Consider the following 6,369-nt stretch of genomic DNA (forward strand, 5'->3'; position numbering starts at 1 on the left):
AGGGCCCTACATCCAGGACCTTCAGCGCTCAGGAGACATTTAATCCTTCGACGTGGATGCTAGACACCCACCATGAGGTAAAGTTGGCGGAATTCAAACAGGCAGTGGACTCAAACAAATTGGAAGGGATGCATCATAAATGGTAATTAATTACTTTAGCTTAATCTTCAACAACAGATAGTAGAAGTTGGTGCTAAATATAACTGCTCATAACAATGCAAACCTTAAAGTTAAAGGGACGATTCTCCAAACAAACTTTTTCATCTTCAACTGCAGAGACAGTCAAAGTTGTTTATAACTGTTTTTTTTGCACAAGATATTTTTTCTGGAATTTAGATGATGTTTTCGTATTTAACACAAATTGATGATAGCCTACTAGTTATTCAGTACAGGTAGAGTACAGTTTTATAATGATTTTATAGCAGTATTTATCTGCAAAGTTGATTTGTTGGTGCTTTGGTAGATTAATATTATTTGTTAAAGTTTGTTAATGTTTGACATTTGCACAGGGTTTGCATTGATCTATTAGCCTGATCAGCAAATGAGTTATGAATAATACCATTTTATAAGTCCTATTTGATTCAAAATAAGTAGGCTACTAGTCTTTTTTTGTACTTGTCTCATTGACTTTTTGTCATCTTCCCATGTAGATGTTTGCAGGTTGAGGAGTACATGGCCAAGAGCATGTCAAAAAGAAGAGCCAGATTTCGTCCTGAAGCTGAGGCTACTCAGTTTATTTTATCTGGAGGTGACAAGCCTTGTTTAAAGGTCCAGTGGATCAATGACTATAAAGGTATGTTAGATATCATTCCCGATGTTTACTGCATGAATGTTACTAGACATCATGACGACATAATCGCACAACACAACAAATTGCTAATGAAATTTGTTGCCATCTATTTTAATAATAATTTTTTAAGTGATTTTATCGATTGCAGCCCTAACCATCAATTCCAGACATCGCCAAACATCATTCAGATCTTTTTCTCACTGTTAAAAAGTCTTATGTTTGTTTGTTCTGCATGCGTTTTGTCAATACCTGATCAGCTGCAGTTAGTAAACCTGATTTGGATTGTATTACTTGACACTAATCAGTGAACTTTTGTGTATTAGGACATGGTGTATTTGCCTGTGCACCAATTGAAAAGTGATCCTTTGTGGTCGAGTACCGTGGGGAGTTGATCTCACAATATGAACGGGAAAACCGGCAGAAAAAGTACACAGAGAAGCAAAATGCTTTCCTGTTTGATTTTGAATGGAACAATAGCTCATGGTGGTAAGTAAAGGCCTATAAAAGATTAGTTGTTCTTTACAACATGGTTTTAGTGGAGAAAACTTAGATGTTTCCTTGTTCAATTTTAGCATTGATGCCTCCCATGAAGATGTCTCACTGGGCCGGCTGGTTAATGATTGTTATGTGGTTGAAGACATCCAAGCAGAGAGTGAAATAACCTATGTCTATGGAGAATCTCAGTGGCCATGGCAAGCTCTGGTGAATAAATCCCTTTCATAGATTATACAGTAAAAGATCTGTTAAGTATTAGGAGATAAAAAGATACATATTAAATTAAGATTATTTATGGTAATTTCTAGTTACAAGATCAATTCACATCAGTGTGGGGTCTAGAGCTTTCTTTGACAACAACAGAAGAAGTTAGAAGTTGTTGGGTAGCAGATGCTGTACAGTGTTAGCAGTTTCTATAGAGTTTGGCATAATGAGCCCAGATCCTCCTGAATTATGTTCACTGAAACAAGTATGATCATTTGTTTATTGATTAGTCAGGATTTATAGCACAGAATATGTCTGACACTGTATTGTTGTGTTATGTTGCAGACACCAAGTGTTCAGATCCTGACTCTACCTTCTGCAGACCAAGAAGTGAGTGAGAGATCCACTTCATCCTTCCAACAGGTAATTACACATTAATTTATTCTATTTGGAATTAAGTATGTGTCTCAGTTGGCTCCAGTGCATACATGAAATGCCCTTTCACTGTATTAAAACAATCAGTTTGCGTGAAATGTTCACAATATCAAAGACATGTCTCAGCAGAGACTCCTTCAAGAGCTAGAAGTGACAAAGGAGCAACTGAAAAAGCAGAAAACCCTGAAAGAAAAGTACATCAACAGGGGAAAAGAAACAACCAGAGAGCTAGAGCGGCTGAGAAAGTACAGCGATGATGTAACTCTCAGCAACGCGAAGATAGCTACTCAGGTGAGAGATAACACCAGGCAGAAGAAGAAGAAGGACCTTCATAAAGATTATGAAGAGCTCCAAGTGGCCCATTTAATCAATGAGAAGAAGTTTCAAACTGGCCTCCAGGCGGAGAAGGACATGTCAGGACAATGAGATCAGACTCAGGTATGAAACTGATGTCATTAAAGTCAGACAGCAGGTTGACACTAGGGGTGGAGCCGAACCCGAATACGGTATTCGGAAAGGCACAAATAATGTGTTTTTTACGAATACTTACTTCGAACAAATACTTTAAAAAATATTTGTATTTGGGAACAAGAAAAACATCATATCAAAAAGCTAAGTTTCCTCATGAGACCGCAGTACATGCTCGGATGAGTGAGTGACGTTCAGGAGTCGGGGGCGGGGGGTCGAAACACCGCTGTTCCGACCCCCCCGCCCCGCAGCTGTCCATGGTGCTGCTGAACCAGGTGACGTTGTTTACACTCTGCGTTGTGGCTTGTCTGTGAAACGCGCGCTGCTCAGGGACTGGGCAGATCTGTCCCACTTGCTTTGTCCCTCACTCCGTTGGGAGATCTTCCACAGAGTAAAAGAAATACACATTGTTTCTCTCCCCCGCTCCGCTCGAGCGCGGCTGAACGCGGCTGAGCCCACTTCACGGGCGCGAGGCTGCTGCAGCCGGCGACCCTGCTGACAGCAGACCGGGGGAGAAAACAAATTCTTTGCTCGGTGCTTTGGTTGGGTTTTAGGCGATGAAGAAACAAGTTGGTTAAGTTTAGTAAAAAGACCAGGTAGAGGCCAGAAGCATAATGACTGTTAGCCATAGGCTACTATGTCATATTATTTACAAATCAAGTTTAGTTCTTGGAATTCTGTGCATTAGAAAGAACATTTCTTTTATAGGCGGCTGCATATATGGAAAAAAAACACCTAACCCTGAAAAAATTCTAACAAAAGGTTTCTCAGCTGTTTTTTGTAGTATTAGGTGTCCTTAATAACATACTAAAAGTTCACCAAAGTTTGACCACTAGAAAGGTGTAATTTTTAAGATGGCGTCCAAGATGGGCAGGAAGCCCTTAAAGGATAACTACCGTTTTTTACAACCTGGACCTTATTTCTAGCAAAATATATGATCATTTACTCACCCAGATAACTTTGGTGTCATTTAAAGTTGTGTGTGACGGGGCACCGAAGCGCAGCCTCTATGAGCATTATCTGCCACAAAACTAGTTCATTTCACCATTATTTTGTTATGATACGCTAGTGCTATTCCCCTCTGAGTCCGGGCTCGTCTATTGTCAACATCCGGGGTCTGTAGGTTGACCTACTACCTCTGACCTGGAAGATGTTGTCTCTGAGCGCGCAGCCGTGACAGCCCGGCTTCTTTACCTGCAGCTGCTACTGCTAGTTTGACCCCGGATGTTGATAACAGACGAGCCCGGACTCAGAGGGGAATAGCACTAGCGTATCATGACAAAATATTGGTGTAATGAACTAGCTTCGTGGCAGATAATGCGTTATATAGAGGCTGTGTGTCGGTGCCCCGTCACTCGCATTATATGGATATATCGGCGCTACACTGGATCTAATTTCGTCCGAACAACTTCAAATGACATCAAAGTTTTCTGGGTGAGTAAATGATCATATATTTTGCTAGAAATAAGGTCCAGGTTGTAAAAAACGGCAGTTATCCTTTAAGATATCCTAACTCCTTCATTATTTGACCTAGCCAAGTAATCTTGGTGTCTAACCCCATGTTTTCTGGGTCTATGAAGCCATTGGACTTGTCTAAATTGCACTGACATGTTTACATACTGTAACCCACATGGTTACGAAGCCCATATATGTCATTTGAATGTAGCTCCCGTGTCCTGCCACTAGGTGACGAATCAGCCCCGCGTTCATGTTCACTGTCGTTGAGCACGCTCTGCTCACGCCCATACACAGAGCCACACTCATTGCCGATACACCGATCCCAGAACAACACACCCGCTAGTGAGCTGCCGGATCTAGGTATGAAAGTGATGAAAAACTCACGAATTCACAATTATTCTTCGCACAGTGTGCTCATAAACCTTTCGTTTATTAGGAGAGAGTCTGTGAATGTTGTGGAAAAGAGAGAGGAGCCGCTACGACCGTGTTAAGCCCTTGTTCGGACTCCGGTAAGCTAAGAGCTACATGCTAAGATGCTAAAATACTAGGCCTTTGTATTAGCCTGTTGTTATTAGCTCGTGTGAAGATATTGCTTACTGAAACACTTTAATAAAACCAGTCGGAGTTATTATCCAATGTTTTTATCCACTTTGGTATTGTTATATCATTGTTCTATGTGAGAAAAACAACTTTAAAAAGATCGGTAGCGGCCGCGCTAATGCTAATCGCGGCTAGCTTCGCTATGCTAGCTCAGGTAGCCTGCCAAGCAGGCAGTATAGCTGCTAATGGTGTAGCCGGCCAAGCTAGTGGGCCACCACCATGTTGAATGAGAGAAATACATGGGATATAATGATAAGTTGCAAGAATGTTATGCTACTGTACTGTTTTGTGTACAAATTGTGAATTATTTCATTGTGGTTATTTAGTTACTCATGATAACTAAAAAGAGTGAATTAATTAAATTCATTTATGGTTTAAAAGGTTAAAAAGAGAGAAATATATTGAAGTTAAAAGATAAGTATTCATTTAAAAAGCTGTTTAAAAATATGAATACTGCTTAAAAAGACAATTAAGTCTATTTATGTTAAAAATATGAGTTCATAAGGAATAGTTGCGTTAAAATAACTCTACTATGAGTGTGTACACTATCATTTATAATGATTTAAACTGTGTATGTACTGAATTTGATTATAAATATTCAGAGTATTAGAGAAGAAGTAGTAGAAGGTCAATATGAACATGGTATTAATGGAATGTGTTTTCTACACCATTTGTGTAGACTGGTTTTTATATTCTACCGGATCAGGGATTGATCAGCAAGAATTCTGAACCTTCCGGTTCAGTGGCGAGCCAGGCGATTGACCGAAAGGAGAACGGGATCCACTCCGAAGATAGACTTCTACTCATTGCACTCTGATACAGATAAGATCGTTCACCACAAAATCTACCCGGGTAGTAGAAGAACTGACAGACACACATACACCAAACACAGAACTGAACTTTAGTCTTCTGATAAAGAAGGAAAAGGACAATTTATTTTGAACTTTGTTTTATTTTTTTATTTTTATTATTTTTATTAAAGAGCTATTTTGTTTTTGGGGGTTTTCTATTCCATGTGCAGTGAAATAATATGGTGTTTTTTATGCAATAAATGATCGCTGTTCAACTTCTACATCGAGTCCAACTTTTTGAACCTAGAGAATGTGGTTTCTTTCTAATATTGAGGTTAAAGGTGCTACAATACTTATGGAATACATGATTTTGTGAGATTACTGTAAGGTTTTATCTTTGTTTGGGGTGAACCAGAAATTTAAACGATTTAGCCTATGTCATGTATCTTCTACTCAGTACGTGTTTTTGGACACATACCCTTTTTTTGCTAAAACACTTTTCTTTCCTCTCCTCTCCTCTCTTCTTTCCCTTCCTCTCCTCTCCTTTCCTCTGTCCTGTTTCCCTGTCCTCTCTCCTTTGTCCTTTGTCCTTCGTCCTCCATCCTCCCTCTTCCCTCCTCTCTCCTCTGTCCTCCCTCCTGTCCCTCCTCTCCTTTCCTCTGTCCTCCCTCCTCTCTCCTTTTGCCTCCCCTCCCCTCCCTCTTTCCTACCAAAAATTAAGAGATGGCTCTGATGTGGTTGAGGTTCATCAGAAGGGAGCTGATGGAATCAACAATGCAAGTGTACAAAGAGGCGACGATGTACACATTTCCGCTGGTGAAATAGTACACTCAAAATGTCGACAGAAGTACATAAATAAAAAAAGACATTAAAATCCAACAAGAGAATATAGCTGAGCCACCAAAAAGAAGTGCCAGAGTAGCAACTGGTCCTTTCAACTGCCAAACCGATTGTCTTTTTTGTGGGACTACAATAACACATTGAAGTAAAGACACAAGTAGTGTTAAGACTGATACGCTCACAGAGTCCATTCTTGAGTGTTGTGACAATCGTGCAGATCAATGGGCTTTCACTGTGAAAGGCAGGATTGAGTATTATGGCCGTGATCTACATGCTGCAGACTGTGTT

General features: G+C 40.0%; 1 long non-coding RNA gene across 1 annotated transcript; it reads left to right on the forward strand.

Annotated features, from left to right (window-relative positions):
* Positions 1–4,023: 4,023 nt before the first annotated feature.
* LOC311260719 lies at positions 4,024–5,207 on the forward strand. The gene is made up of 3 exons (XR_014623049.1): positions 4,024–4,210; positions 4,287–4,359; positions 5,130–5,207. It is a non-coding gene; the product is annotated as an uncharacterized lncRNA (long non-coding RNA).
* The last annotated feature ends 1,162 nt before the right edge of the window (positions 5,208–6,369 follow it).

This window comes from Pagrus pagrus (genome assembly GCF_965226575.1).
Source record: "Pagrus pagrus genome assembly, chromosome: 1".
NCBI classification, from domain to species: Eukaryota; Metazoa; Chordata; class Actinopteri; order Spariformes; family Sparidae; genus Pagrus; species Pagrus pagrus.